We start from the raw sequence: 17,522 nt of genomic DNA on the forward strand, positions 1-17,522 counted from the left end.
AACTTTTGAATCTTAAAACTTCATGAGATAAATCTCTGAATGATCTTTGCTTTGAAGCATACTTCAAAGGAAAGTGGGACATTCTTCCTTTGCCTTTTCTTGAATGTTTTCTTCAGAATCTTTCTCAAATACAGAGGTATTTTTTTCATATATTTTCTGTTTCCCCTTATAAATTAAGTAAGGGAATGTATTGTCCCTTTGTGTTATTTACTGCAGAGAATAGATAAAAAACCAGGCACAGTCGTACATGCCATAATTCCAGTGACTAGGGAAGCTGAGGCAGGAAGATTGCAAGTTCAAGGCGACCCTTAGCAATTTAGTGAGACCATAAGCAACTTAGTGAGCTACTCCCTCAAAATTAAAACTAAAGAGAGCTGAGGATATGGCTCACTGGTAAAGCATACCTGGGTTTAATCCTCAGTAGCCCCCCTCCAAAAAACTACCCCAGACAAAGTAGGAGCTCAATTTAGGGGAAAATAAATTACACACAGTTTTCAACAATGTTTAACCATGTAGGAGAAAATTATGGACACATCACTGTGTGGCACAGAATGAGTTCAATCTCAGCTATCTCAGAAGATATGCAGACGCCAGTCAACATTCAGGGGTACAGTTATTTCTCTGACTGCTCTATTTAAGGCCTTATTCTTCTTTTAAATTTTAACCACTTAGAAAGCAGTAACTATGTTGAATTTGTTCACACCAGCAACACAGTATTTTACTGTCTTCAAAGAATTTGGGGTGCTTAATAAAATGTCGAAGACCAGTAGGTAGAAGAAGATAAAGGAAGGCAATTTCTAGCATTTAGAACCTGCTTAAAAAGATAGCAAGCAACTTATTAGAATTCCTGAGAAAAACTTGTATAAATATTGTATAAATATTAAAAAACTTGTATAAATATTAATCAGGAATATGACAATGGGAATTATTGAATATATACAATAGAGATTGATTCTTATGCTTTTCAAATAAACATTATAAGATAGAGCTTTGTAAGAAATTATATAAAAAAATCTTTAAGAGCTAGAAACTTTTCTGAATGATCTACCCTACATTCCTGGCTAAGGGAGAGAAGCAGTCAGTAGAAAACTGCCAGAAAAGGAGGCATATTTTGGGGGAGCAGGTTGCAAAGGGAACAGCATCAGAGACAGAGGCAGAGATTAGACAAGCTGATTCCCAGGTCAGGAGTTCTCTTGAGAAAAAATGCCTTAAAACTTCCACCAACATCCCAATTCTGACTACAACAAGAAATCTTTTTTTTTAATATAAGGAAGTAATAATTATTTTTTTTTAATCATGGATCTGTTTTCTCAATTTGTCTTACCTTAAAAAAAATCCGCTTTAGAAGGAAGGTGAGGAACCCTGACTAAAAATAATAGAAACTATTCTAATCATTTATTTTTGTCACTACTCAACAGGGGTCTCTATCACAAAAACCACCAAAGATTGACTGCCTGGTTTTATGTTTAAAAGTGTTTTTAGTAGAGATGTTTTGAGTTGAGCAGTCAATCATAAATATTGCTTCCATAAGTAGCTTCTATTTCTTATCGGATTTCCATGCTCTACCCATATCTGCCATTTCTCTCTCCATTTCTGAATCTCTGGGGACTTCATTATATGGGCCGTATTGATGACCCTTTCCCCTGCCTTGCCCTCTGAGTCCACTCGAGGCGTTTCTAGGTATATTCCTTTATATTACCTTTTGTTTGAAATTGCCAAGGTCACCTCTTTGATAACAGTCGCCTCAGACTTCAGTGCTTTGCCCTTTCTGATGCTGTTTGGGGCCTTTGCTCCTTCATCACATTTAACCTTGCTCGCCCAAGCTAGTAACCTCCTTCTTTTGCTTCTGTTCTCCTTCCTTGATTTATTTTCCATTTCTTGACATTTCAGAACGTGCACTTTTGCTTTCCCAACAATAGGAGCTGTTGACATATGATGCAAATGTAGTTTCTTTTCATCACATTTAAGGGCATTCCTTTTTTTTTTTCCTGGTTTCTGGCTTTCCCCAATATATTTCAGTATAACACTCCTACGTGCGAAAGTCTTTTGTGCTACCATGCAATAAAATTAACACTACAATCACATTAAAAGTAAATTTTATAGATACAGTAAGATAGTTCTAGATTTTCTTTAGTTATCCATCCATTAAAAAATCAAAATACCATTTTATACTACTCAATTCTTAGAAAAATTATACTTCTCATGTTTTATTTGGTGATTTGGAAGTAAAAACATTTTTAATGAATTAATACTACCATATCTGCCTTTATTACATGCATAGATACACATATGTTTATGTGTCTGTTTATGTATATGTATAATGCTTATGTATATGCATACATATAATCATAAAGAAGCCTTGGGAGACAATTCTAACAATATTTTTTAAAAAATATTAAAATAAAGAACACTCAATTAGAAAGATGATTGTGCAACATCTTAATCAACCTTTCTAAGCAGAATAACAAATCAACTTTTAAGAATTTGCCATGGTTTTATATACGGAGACTTGTAAATTAATTACAAAATAATTTTCCAGTTATTATAAATTAAAATATGACAAAATATGAGTTAAATTCAGGGGACAATATTGCTAAACTTAACACCTGTTCTTTAACAGATTTTACTGTAATGATGATTATGGGAATAGGAATGATATAAAATTTAGAACTATTAACAACTTATGTAAATTTTCCTCTAATAAGATTCAATTTATTCTCAAGTCAAGTAAAGGCAATGAGCAAAAGTTATTATCATCACAAATATATTTCACTATAATTCACAAATGTAAAAATGATAATCAATATTCCTAATTTTGAAAATAAAAGCACAATATAAACATTAATTAGGTTAACACATTTTAGATTTTAGATGTAAAATACAAATTTAAATAATATATACCTAAGCAGACTGCACAGCATCTGAATTTCAACAGTTGAAGTACAATGATATGATTTTTGTAATTAAAATAATAGTCTATTAATGAATGGTTTATATCCAAATACCATTTACATGCTTTTTCATCTATTAATATTATGAAAACATATGGTTTTTACTGTGCATAAAGACTAAGCACACACTGTACATGGTGGCACACACCTGTATTCCCAGTGGCTTGGAAGGCTGAGGCAGGAGGATTGTGAGTTCAAAGCCAGCCTCAGCAACAACAAGGCACTAAGCAACTTAGTGAGACCCTGTCTATAAATAAAATACAAAAAAGGGCCAGGGATGTGGCACCATGATCAAGTGCCCCTGAGTTCAATCCCCAGTGCCCCTCCTCAAAAAAAGAAGTAAACTGAAATAAAATGAATAAATCTTGTATTAAAATGTATAGAATTGAGAATACAGCATTTTATCTTTATATTTCCTTGTCAAAATCCATGTAGTACAGTGGAATACACTGATATAGTAAGTACGCTCTTTAGTATAAATAGAAAACCTTTACCTATTTGAATTTTAAACATTTAATTGCTTTTCAATTACTTTAAAAACTAGACATTTTAATAAAATTCATGAATAATGTTCCAGATTTTCTATTCTAGATTAAGATAGGTTTTTAAATGATGTCCTAAAAGGTAATAAAGTTGAATTCTGCATAGGCAGTCTAACTTCACATCCAAGGACAGAAAGGACACATAATTCTTTGCAGTGAACTCTGTACACCCTGGTAACAATCTATTACCGTCAATATGAGGTTGAGTGAATGTCAGACAATGTTAGCGAAAACTGCATCTTTCACTTCTAAAGCTATCCTTCTGTTGATTTGAGCTGCATCAAAGATTACAATAGGAATTGAAGCACTCATAAGTAATTCCTAACTAGACAGGAATATGTGAACTGTCCTTCTGGGAATATTTAATATCAAATATAATACAATGATTCTCCCCTGTGCTTTCATGATGACTAAGCCTACACTGCTTAGTGGACTGACCACTTGCTACTATACCTGCTTTAAAATATAGCTCATTCATAAAAATAAAAAAAAAAGGAAAGATAAGAAAAAAAAACAAGCCACAGGAAAAAAAAGTGATTAAAATTTCTCTTAGTAGTGAAATTCATTTCAAGGTTTTTTATTTTAAAAAGAGAGTTGTGACCTCACTGCTAGAGGGTGAGGCAGGCAAATGGCAAGATAAACACAATTGGCAGTTTTGATAAGAAGCGTATTTTCATATCTCTTCCAAAACATTAGTGAACCAAGAAAAAACAAAACAAAAACTACTTTTGGAAATCATTAACTGCCACAGACAATAAGAGATAAATAAAATAAAGTGATCCTATCTTCTCTTCTGTGAAGACACTATCTTCCAGTGTATTGTGTTCTTGGCACCAGCCCAGATCTTTAAGAACAGATTTTTTTTTTTTTTTTAAAGAGAGAGAGAAAGAGAAGAGAGAGAAAGAATTTTTTAATAGTTATTTTTCAGTTTTCAGTGGACACAACATCATTATTTTATTTGTATGTGGTGCTGAGGATCGAACCCAGCGCCCCACGCATGCCAGATGAGTGCATTACCGCTTGAGCCATATCCCCAGCCCAAGAACAGATTTTAAAAGTCACAGATACCAAGGATTATTCATAATTGAGCCTAGGAAAAAAGTAGGAAACAAACTATTTCCCATAGAAGCAGCAGTCGGGGTATATGTGTGCCAGGAGTACCTATAATAAAAGCTAATTATTCACCTATTTCTCAAATCCACTGTATCATGAAGACTTCAGCAATGACAGGATCAGAGTTTTTCATGGTTTCATTATTTAAATATATAATATAAAGCTTAAGAAGTCAAAGAAAACAGAATGAGTTTTTTTATATTTTAGACATGAAGATAGAAATATTATTTTACAAGTTTAGATTTAGTCTTTTGTGACATTGTATTAGTGTCAGTTTCTGACATTGTATTAGCAGTAGCATTAGTGAGGCTTGGTAGCATTCTTAGTAAAACTTATTCTAACTTTCCCACTTACAGGTGTGTGTGACACTGAAAAATACTGTGTGTGCTTAATTATTTTCTAGTTAAAAGAAAACTCAGGGTTGCAATGTATAAACTCAATAGTTTCCTTCCTGGATAAGAATATATAATTTTGTATCCATTTGGAGTTATCCTAAATGCCAAAAGAAGAGAACTACCATATGAGAGGACAAGCACTAGTGAGACTGTGGTGCAAAGACAACTTCTGCATCTTGTTGGTGGAAATGTAGATTAGTACAGCCATTATGGAAAACAATATGGAGGTTTCTGAAAACATTAAAAAATAGTACTATCCTAAGATCCACAGATCCCACTACTGGGTACACAATCAAATAGCTGCATGCCCATGTTCATTGCTGCTCTTTTTACAACACCCAAGAAATGGAAACAATCTCAGTGTCCATCAACTAAGGAATGCATAAAGAAAATGTGGTGCAAATAAACAGTGGAATGCTAATCAGCCATAAAAATGAATAAAATTATGTCCTTCTCCGTAACATGGATAGAACATTAGATCATTATGTTAAGTGAACTAAGTCAAACATAGAAAGATAAGTACCACCTTTATGTATATCCATCCAGAAGGCACTAATTAATATATATATTTTCTCTAATATCTATCTATCTATATATTTATATATATTATATATATATATACCACATTTATGATGTATATACTTCTAGAAGGCACTAATTTTATATATATATATACACACACACACACACACACACACACACACACAAAGATCAGTAGAGGAAAAAGGAATAGTGAGGGGAAGAAGGGAGAGAAAAGGGGAAGTTCTGGAAACTGAATTAGTCCAAATTATATTGCTTGCTTGCATAATTTTGTCAAAATGAATCTTAATGTTAGGTACAACTAAAATTAACTATTAAAACAAAAGAAAAAAGTTAATCTCATAGAAGTGGTGAATAGAATGGTGATTCCTAGAGACTTGGGAGACCAGAGGTGGGGAAACATTGAACAATAGGCGCTAAGTTACAGTATATAGAAGCAATCAGTTCTGCTCTGTTGTTTTACAGTAGAATGACTATGGATTATAATAACATAACTGTACATTTCAAAAACCTGGAAGAAATTTCTTTTAATTTTTTTTCTTATAAAGAGACAATAGATTAGATTAGAGGTGTTTGACTTGACTTAAACATTTTACAATATCTAAATGTATTGAAACATCACATGTTACCCCCTTTAACTTGTACAAGTCTTATATATTTATACATCAGTTAATAGGTAGGGGGTTACAGGGAGGTAATGGGGAGTAAAATTGATCAAATTATGTTTTATGCATGTATGAATTTTCCACAATGAAACCTACTATGCTGTAATATTAATATGTACCAAGACAAATAAATAAATTTAATTTTTAAAAAGGAGGCCTTTACCCTTTTGCAGATATTAGAGTTCCTTGCTCCAGTTTTCTATAATCCTGGATTATAGAGCTGAGAGAGCAAATACACACCTTTCCAGACCTACTTGTCAGTACGGCTCAATCTCTGATGCAAGTTCCACAAACAGGAACTTCAGTCTTAAAGTAAGGCTCCAATAAATGTAGGAGGAATGTGAGGCAATAACTGAGAGATGGAAGTCTGATCCTTCTGAAAGCATGATGGTAAAAGCATTTGCATCTTCTAAAACCACTATGATTGAGCTCCTCCCACCAGTTTTCAAGTACTGCTGAGGATGCTTGGTAAATTTTCACCACAATGGGTCCTTAGTATAGTGGGTAATCTTCCTGGATAAATGTCCTCAACCATTCTCTGCTCCTGAAGGCTATTCCTGACACCTTTTTACACTCAGTAAGTCTTTCTGTTGAAACCATGGTTTCTGCTGTCTTTAGCAAATGACCTCAACAAAATTCTGAAAGCTAAGAGGTTGTTCATTTCCTCACTGTATAGTAGATATGATGCATTATGCTTGCTTCCAAATAAGTTTTTCTCTCCATGGGCTTTTGATTTTCCTATTTGTTGCTATGCCTGGTTTTATGTGGAGGTCCATAGAGATTAAAATCTCCCTGTGGCTGTCAGTCTCCCATAATTCCCAAGAGTTATTTAAAGTTATAACAAGATATAACATGATATTGTAGCTGGGAAAGATAAACAGAAAAAAGCATGGATGTATTAGTAAGCCCAGGAACTGATGCATATCTACAGGGATCATTGATATATGACAGTTGCAGAAATTGCTACTTGCCTTACACCTCTCAACAAGTAAAAATCTTGCACTCTTCAATAATTCATTTTTTATATAGCTTACAGAAAATCTGCAAAATTGGGACATAGAACTTCCATATAACATTAACTCAAGCTTGCAAGTGTGCTGATGTTTTACACATTCATTCTTTCTCTTTTTCCCTATTACTTCCCATTTCCTCTCCCTTCATTTTTAAATATATATATATACATGCACACATACATGTTCATATGGATATGTGTGTTTATGTGTGTTATGTGGCTCTTGTGATTTTTGAAATGTTGACAGTAAGCTGAAATGTGATATCCTATTACTCTTAAACGATTTAGTGATGGCTTAAAAGTCCCCCCCCCCACACACACACACACTCTGGTCTAGGATCTGGTTTAGATTCACTGCTACACTTGCATGCTATTTTTGTTTAATCCCCTTTGGTCTGAAACACTATTACTGAAATAATGCCTCGGTTTGGTTTTCCTTCCATTTAAGGATCCTGAATTTATTTTAGGAGTATATATCAGTTATTTTATAGTGTGCACTCAATGTGGATTTTTCTAGTGTTTCCTCATAATGATATTCAGGTTATAAACTTTTGGCCACGTTACCACATGAGTGAGGCCCTGGGTTTTTCAATGTGCTACATCAAGAGGCACATAATGTGCTTATCTCTTGGCTGCTGTTACCTGCCTATCTATCTTTCTTTCTTCCACAAAATCAGGGCTTCATGTATACTAGGCAAATGCTCTACCACTGAGCTGCACCTGCAGCCTGCTGTTAGTTTTAATCATGTGTTTAAGGTGGTTTCTCACTGAGTTCTCCATTATAAATGCAATGTATCTCCTCTTGAAATTAATAAGTAGTTTGTGGGAGATAATTCCACCCACTAGTATTAACATCCCCTGATGATTCTTACTGATTGTTGCTATGATGGCTATTACCAAATGGTGATTTTCTAATTTCCTCATTCATTTTAATTTGGCATTCCTTGGCATTTTACCGTAAGGAAAAGCTTTTACCCTCTTTTCATTAATTTTCTGTTCATTTATTTGATTAGTGTGTATACATAAACATACATACCCATATCTATATCAATACATCTGTTAATTTATGTACCTATTCATCTAACTATCTAGGATAGTGTATTTACGTACGTATTTCTAATCCCAATTGTATTTGAGGTTTATTCAAGTCTATCCCCTTCTTTCACTTGTATCTCCTTTCCTTAGCAGTGAGGAACCTTGAGACCATTACCTTCTCTATATATGCTTCACTGCGTCTATTTCCTTATGTAACCAAACAACTGATCACAATAAGCTGCATCCCAAATCCCTAAAACACTGTTATCCTCCTGTCTGCTGTCTCCAGACACCTGAGCCTCCTCACCCCAAACTTCTCATCAACTTTTGCTCCATCCATATGATTTTCTGACCTTCTAGGCCTCATCTACCTTCCGGGTTATGATCACTTGAACCTCAAAGGTCTACAGCTCCTCAGCCTTTGCCTGCCTTTGTGGTCCAAGGGAGGTTTTCTCACCATCTTGACCATATTCCTTGCCATACCCCATGTGTTCTACCAATTTTCTTTTCAAGGGAAAGGAAGGAAGAGTTAAATGAAGGTATCAGATGTTTAAAGAATCAAATTTACACTCAGATAATATTTATATTTATATACACATTCATAAATACATGTGTGTGTATGTGTATGCGTCATTTGAATCTTCCTAAAATGTCATTTGGAGCTTCCTAAAATGGTGCTATAAAAATACTCAGAATTTCTCCCAATGGACCATTCCAATCCATTTCAACTTCATCTGTTCTGTGGTCCATTCAGAAAGTGGACTGGTGGACTACCTCAATGGGCTAATTTTCTTCTTTCCTTTTTTTTTGTTTTCATTTGATAATAATAAGCCCTGGCATAAGACTACATAGAATGAGGGCACTGATGCTATTATTTTTATTCTCTCAGCTTCTTCTCTATGCCCCAGCCTCTAGTTGGCTGTGCCTCTTAACTGTAGGTCACAGCTCTCCAAGCTTTCTCCATACATCTCTCTCCTCCATTTTGGGAACTTTCCTTTCCATTATTCCTTCAGACTTAGGCATACTCACTACTTTGTTTTAATCCATTAAGTCTCAAATTTTCAATTCTAAAAGGGCATAAGGGGCTAAATGCCCGGGAATGGTAGACTTTAGTTTGTATTTTACCCAAGCCCTTACAATACACTTATTAAAATCCTTTTACTACATCTACTTATAATTGAGCACACCATGTGTTGCTGCTGGGACCCTTTAACTGATACTTTAATTGGCATAAGAGTAACCAGAAGCAGACCATCACAACAGGATTATAGAATTGGGTTACTTATGTGTTGGAGGAGCACAAGGATAACCTATTTGCTGAGGGAATTCAGCTAATCCATATAATCAGGTAGCATCATATTTTCTGAAGTTATCACAAGGTTATACATAGGGTGCAGAACTATTCCATGACTGCTATGCCAGCAATAGTGGTAACAAAGATGATGTAGTCATTTTGTTTCTTTTCAGAGATAGTCTGGATTCTATAAATTAATATATATAAACAAACAATTAATAACATGTGTTTATAATTCAAGGGCACATGATATCTTTGTAGTCACAGGGCAGTTAGGTTAAGGTCCAAGCCTAGAACATGATGGTTTGTTTAATGGTAAAAATATTCCCATTGGATACCTAAATCAGCATACCATTTATGCTAAAGTGAACGAAGAAGTGAGATTCAAGAATAGAGAATTGTAATATTTTAGTAGACATAAACAATGTGCAGAATTTGATCCTCCAATTTCCCTCAAATTCTTTTGTTAGCACTAACAGCTCTTTTACTCTGCTGGACTCTGAGAGAATCATCATCATTAGCATAAAACATTCCAGTCATGACCCTTTAGAGCACTCACCTCAAAAGTCGATCTCATTTCTCCTCAGGTCTCATCCTCAACACATCTTATTATTTATTTCCAGGCCCACAATGAAATGTAGACACTAATGGAACCTGGAGATCATGGTTCAGGGTCTTCCTAAACATGAAATTAGTTTATATATTTATAGAGTTATGAGATAATATCAATCAACCCTCAGTTATGTAGTGAGGAGTATATGTAGGAGTTAAATTTAAGGCTCAGATCAGATAGATTTATTGGCAAGGGTGCATTCACCCAGAGTAAATGATTTACTGTGTTGTGCTCAGTCTTTTAGGAGTAGCATCACAATCTAGTAGTTTGGCTAATTAAATCCTTGACTTAATGATGGATATAATAAATATGGTTAAGTTAATGAAGCTTCCTTGGTATTTTATAGAAAAAGGCATGAAGATTCAGGAAGATGAAAATATCAGAAAGTGCCTATTAGTTCAGACTTGCTCACCCATCTAACTAACTGTATTTTAACAGTTTGGGAGATAAGCTTTCAGAGGTTTTATAGTGGTAAGGGAGAATATTAGAATCTTTAAAGAGTTTTATAATAGCTCCCCTCAGAAGACTTAAAAAGAAAGAAAGGATTTCTGTAATATAAATAGGTTTTCTGATTTCAGTGGAAATAAAGGATGTCCGAATGATAAAGAACTGGTGGAAAGAGTCAAGTAGAAGCCCCTAGAATTGCTCTGATTTCAGCAAAATAGTATTCCTAAAGAAATATCTCATTTTCTAGAGAAATGGCCAAAGGAAGTGCCACCATTCAAGATATGAAAGGTAAATGGACGTGGATTCTTTTTACATCTCCATTTAATGTTCCTGTTTGCCAGGTGCCAAAGGTCATAGATAGAACACAAATTCATAAAATCTTAATTATTAGGTTATAGTAACTTTATTTCCCAAATAAGAGTAAATAATTCCAGCATCGTTACTTTTTTTGTCTCCACTTACAATTAGAAACAAGACAAATCCTGATGTGCATCTAACACCAATGCTCATCAGTTAGCTCACCTCCAACTTGACCATGCCAACCACCTCCAATCAAAACATGTCCAATGACTTCCTTTTTTCTTGCTATATAAGGCTTTCTACCCGTCCTAGTTGCATAAAATCTTGTAATGGCAGCTGACTCCTTTGCTGTAGCAAACTCTAAAGAAAGTTTTGGTTCTTATTTAACATGGACTTCATTTATGTCTGGGTTTTCCAGATGCTCCACCAAAACAAGGTTTGCCTTTCTTCTCAGTGTGAAGGCATTACCCATAGAGGAGGAGCCTGTGCCTTGCTGTCCCTGGCTTGGTGAGTCCATGACTAAGGCAGCAACAGGTCTGAACTATTGTCTTTGCACTGAGTTCCTCAGCACAACATTTGCAGTCTGGTTGCTAGATTTTATCACTGAATTCCATTCATTGTGTATTCTTGCTAGATCAGCCATTTTCCTTTAATCTCTCACTTTTATTTATCTATTTATTTGTTTGTTTCTTTGTTGTACCAGAGTTTTCAACTTATGACAGGTTAGAAAATAAAAGTATTTACAAATAGTAGGTATTCTTTTAAAACAGTATTTGGCTTTGGGACACTTTGGAAATAATAATTTCTCATCTTTTCTGAAATTCCAACGAAAGTGAACAAGGACTTTTAGACATAACTGCAACTTCTAGAAAGATGGTTTTGATAAATTGAGACACATTTAAATGGAGATAATATGGAAGCTAAGAAAATATTCTAGCAGATTTTTATACCAAGCAAACTTAACTAAAATTATGATCCTGATTATAATCTCAAAACAATAAGTTGATGGAAGAATTCCAAAATGCCCTATGAAATATCACCACTTAATCCCTTATTCTGTAAAGGAAGAGTGAAAAAAAATGATTATTGTATTTATAGATTCCACCCTTCATGAGGTTTGAATAAGCTTTAATTATTATATATCAATTATCAGACAAATTAAAGTATTTCCTTGCTTCAATATTATTGTCCCTGAAATCTTTAAAACTGTTTGATTTTTGTATTTCCATCTTGTAGCAAGAAATATTTTGTATCAAGTAAATAAGGCACACTTTATGGAAACCATGAAAACAGAACTATATAAGCCATTACTCCTCATTCAAACACTACGCTGCATTTAACTCCACAATTTTCTGGAAAGATTGAAAGAACCAACTGTTGAGAGCCACAGCCAAAGGGGCCCCAGCAAACTTCCAGCTGCCAGCTGATGATTGGCTCACAGCGGCCCAGCAAACTTCTAGCTGCCAACTGATTGGCTCCTCTGTGGTGATGCTCATTGGGCTGTTTCCCCGCCCTTTCAGATCACAGAGCTGCTCATTGGGGGACATTTTTTTGGCTCTGCCCACACAACCCAGCCAATCAGCCTCAAGATCAGGAGGAGTTGGGGAGGTGGAGAGGCTTGTGGGAAGCCGGTGGTAGCAGTTGGGCTGTGAGGGTTTTCCTGAGGAGCTATGTGGTTTGGTGTGTGTGTTCTAAAAATAAAGTTCGTTTCTTTTGACAAGTGGCTCCTGAATTGTGCCCATCCAGACTGCGGCAACCAACAGCATTCTTAAATTAAAATTAGAAAAAGTTTTCTAAATCCTTGTGTTTCTTTGCCCAAAGGTACTCTAATTAGTCCTTAGGAATACTTGGCCTATTTACCTGGGAAAACTTCAGTCAAGTGTTTTATCAGTCAGTAACTAAAGTCCTCAAGTAAGGATTTCAGCGCCAATACTAAACTGCTTTTCTGCACACAGACATGGCAAAAACATTGAAAGGGACTCAACCATCATACCTAGTTCCATCATCAACAATTTAAAGTTATTCTCCAGAACATCAATTTAAACATCTATTGGAAGAATCATCAGATAAGGACTGTTCTTGAGCCTTCTTGGAAGACTTTATTGAGTGATATCAACAGAAATCTAGCATTGAAACCTCAGAGAGTTGATCTTTGGGTTCATATTTTACTTCTAAAGAAGCATGTGAGAATTCCGTACAAACAGAAGGCTGTTTCAATAGGTGAACTTACACTGAAAGTTCTCTGGAAGCAGTTAGATTTTCAAAGTTAATAACAGACCCCAAACCTTGTAGAATACTAATGAGTTGGAGAGCAGATGGGTTCCACCTAAGATTTCAAATCAAGGTTACTGTCTAGTTTTCATTTTTTATCTGCTTGTTTATAAAAATTGTTCTTATTTTCTAATAAGTCCTGGTTGTTGCCCACATATGATGGCCCTTCTGTTCTTTTTCTTCTTGTCACCATTGTTAGATTAGAATATTTTTATTAGAATACCATTCTTATATTGTCCCAAATAGTAGCCACTGTCCTCAACCTTTCCAACTGCTGACCCATGCACTGACTCATCACCAGCTCCCATAGAATTATAGTCAATGGAATTTGTATTTGTCAATCACATTAAATACATCAATCTATGACTCTTTAGTCTCCCTTTCTGTGAGGAAAACAAAAAAGTAAATTATTACAGTGTAAAAGACAAAATTATAGCAAGTCCAGTTTTGCAGATTTTAATTGGTATTTTTTGCTCTTCCAGGATTGGGCAGCAACCTACTCCAAAATTGGTTGAGATTGTCCTGCCCCACATTACATTGATAGCCAGCAAAAAAGAAATAATGAGAGACTATAGCTCACTCTGTCTTGCACCATTGTACTGGGAAAAGTTGACCATTTGTGATTGGCTAAGAGATTAGGTTAGAATTTATAAGTTAGGTCCCAGTTTATTGAGAATATATGGAAAAACCTTTAAATTATTCTTATGATATATGGAGGCAGCTTTAGGCCAAACTTAACAGTCTGATCAGTCTCTAAATGAGAGAGTCCTTAATTTATAATTTAAACAGAATTCCTTTAATTTATTATTTAATTTAGAACTAAAATAATTGTAAATTAGAACTGAACATCGGGGGTGGTGCAATAGGCCAATTACCACCTGAAAAGAGTAACAGAAATTCATATATGGAACCATCTAATGTAATACATTGGTTCTGGCTTGTTATCATGAAAAATTCCATGATCATTATTTTTCTGGAACTCCACGTAACCCTATTTGATGCTACATCCTTGTGATCAGAATATTTAATACTGTTTCCCTTAGATCAACACCTCAGGACATTAGAAATAGTATTCTGATAAAAGTCTATACACAGAGATATTAATCTCTAACATATTTTGTAAAGGTTGGAAATTTCCCTTTTTCTCACCATATGTTTTCATACTCCCCAGACTGCTTTTGATTTTCTCCCCAGTAGAAGTGATGGTAGCTGATTTCCTTGCTACAGCAAGCTCTGAAATCTAATTTGGGTGACCTTTCTATTTATTTCCACTCTTCTAAAATAAAACCTCAAAATAATCAAAGAGTTTTTATTAATTGAACTCCAATTAATCAAGCTTTTCTTTGCACTTTAACATGTCCTTTAGTAATTTAAAAGGAGCTATTTAGGACAATTGATACAGTAATTACCAGATATTCCAATTTATTCAATAAACCAGACCCCCTAAGAAGCTCTAAAATATAACAGTAGTTAGACCAGTTTCTGTTTTGTATATGTTAACACCAAACAGACAAAAAGAAATGAATTACAGTTGAACTTACAAATGCCATATATATGACTTCAGAATCTCATATATTCTGGTCAAGTATTTGTAATGTTTTCTTTTCCAATGAAATTGGGGCTTTACTCAAACCAATTAAGCTTAATGATTTCATTATATTTTCTTTAGATCAGTCATTAGCTTCATATTTTTTTTCTGTAAACATTTTGCCTACCATTTTTTTCCTCCTCCCTTTCAGCACTGGAGTGCAAACTGTACTGCCATCATGTTTGAACTTGATAAGCCTTGGTGTCATTCCTTTCTGCACAGGAAAAGGCAGAAACACTCCCTCTGCCTAGCTCAACAAAGCCATGAGAAAACTCACAGCCAAAGTTCAGTTTATCAATTCCAGTCAGCCCTGCATTAAAGGTTATGCATTGAACTAAACTTGGATGGGAAATATTTCAACCATGTATGGGAAAAAGAATTGCATATGCACTGTGTATATACAGAATTATTCCCTGTGACTGTTCCCTACATAATACATTATTACAACTATTTATAAAGTATTTCCATTTTATTAGTTCCTATATGTAATTTGGAAATGATTTAAAGTTTACAGGAGGATATGCATAGGATATAAAATATATATATATTTTATATCCTATGCATATATAATATATGATATATATATATGGCATTATAATTAAGGGACTTGAGAATGTGGGATCTGAAGGGGGTTCTAGAACCAAGACACTGGGGATTCCAAGGTACAACTGCACTTTTCTTCAAGATGTGGGTTGTGAATAATCTAATATAAAGACAAAAGATGGTTAAGATTCCCTTATTGCAGACACAAAGTCTTGAATGAAATGTTTCCACTAGTGAATTATTTTCTTGAGGGGTGCAGGCACAATGGGTTGAACTCAGGAGCACTCAACCACTGAGCCACATCCGCAGTCCTATTTTGCATTTTATTTAGAGACAGGGTCTCACTGAGTTGCTTAGAGCCTCACTTTTGCTGAGGCTGGTTTTGAACTCATGATGCTCTTGTCTCAGTCTCCTGAACCACTGGAATTATAGGCATACCACTGCGCCAGGCCAGAAGTGGACTCTTGCTAATGTTCCTGTGTCCCAACTTTTACAGCCAATGTGTTTCTGTGTATTTCCAACCTGCATTCTCAATGCACTCTCCTCCTTAAGTCCTTGATTATACATCCACTCTTGCTTATATGAGCAAGAGTTTGTTTCTGTTGCTTGATCCCCCAAAGCTGAACTACACCTATACCTTTGGCTTTTCTTTTCTTTTTTCTTTTTTACTTTTCTCTTCTTATAGGCCAAAGTTGCTAGTATGTGGTGTTCATAATCTTGATTTAAACAAGAAACAAAGAAAGAAAAAGAACAAAATACACAAAAATACAAACAAAAAATCTTTTCTAAGAATTTATTTTTATCTACAAATGATTTGTATTGTAGGATATCTGACAAAATTTCAACTTATTTTCTTAACAGTTATTTCTGCCACTTCCTTATATTTGTTGACCTCTGTAAATGGAAGTATGATAAGTCAGTAATATTTCCAGCATGATAAGCCTGTTTCTGATCTAGAATAAACACCGATCATGCATTCACTTTATCAAGCAGGAAGCAAAAAGACAGATCATTAAATAGAAAAATGGGGGTAGTTATTGAAAAACACAGCCACTTTGAGTGGAAAAAAATAGTTTTGAATTTATAAACATAGTACTAAGAACATTTACTGAAGCATTTTTCAGAATTACATATGTGGTTAAATAAAATACCCAAGTAATGATTTTCCAAGGAATGTATATAGCTTTTGAAATAAAATCTAGAGGCATAACAATAACTGTCAAATTTTTCCTGTTCTCCTGCCCTGAAAGAGTTCATGTAGATTTGCCCTTTGTGAGTGATATAAACCTTGTTGACTACTTTGCCTGGTGAAATGGTCTTTCATAGTCTTACAAATATGTCAGTATTGCTCAATTACTGAGTTTTATCCTATCATCCATAAAATAGAGGGTAAATATGATCTTTCATCTACCTTACCTTTAAAGAAACTTTTTCTTGAATTTCATTGACCTTTTGGAAGTTTATTGCCTACTCATTACTTTCTCAGAATTTTCAAAGCCTCTAGGGAAATGTTAGTTATATATGCGTGGTATTCTTGCATGAGATGATATCATAAAATGTACCTCAAAGAAATTATATATCTTTCCAATATGAGGGATATATGTTTTTTAGAATTTCAAATAAGAAATCTGATAATTTATCCATGAATCCTCATCAATCAACAAAAGTCATTAGCAGGTATTCAAATATCTTGATATATAATGAATTAAAGACTGAAAATATGAATAAATATGCCTTATGTAAAACCATAAAGAACCTAGCTGTCATCACTGTACTTCAAATCACTGCAGGAAAAAAGACAAGCACAGGGAGAATACCAGTCCTTAATTTATTCTTTAAGCCTTCAGTAGATTTCTATTTGTATTTATTATAGGGATTCACTAGTGGGCTTTTAATACTCTATCTATCTTTCTTTCAGTTTTTCCCTTAAGTTAGACACAGTTGCAGTGGTCAGTGAGTTGTATGCAACCTGAGAAGTGTGCTTGCTTTTCATGTCTCTTCACAAGACAGCAAAGCACACATTTCCAATTGCTGCTTCAGGAACTTCTCTAAACTGCTGAGATCTATCTAGTGCTCATACAACGGAGATGTGAAAACTCATAGTGAATACATTCACCATCAGAAGACAAGAATGGGATATGCACCCCAGACTTTCAGGCACCACATAGCTAACTCTTGTGATGTTTCTATGCCCTTTAAGATGTTTTGCTGTA

This window comes from Spermophilus citellus, assembly GCF_964194105.1.
Source record: "Spermophilus citellus genome assembly, chromosome: 16".
Lineage (NCBI taxonomy): Eukaryota > Metazoa > Chordata > Mammalia > Rodentia > Sciuridae > Spermophilus > Spermophilus citellus.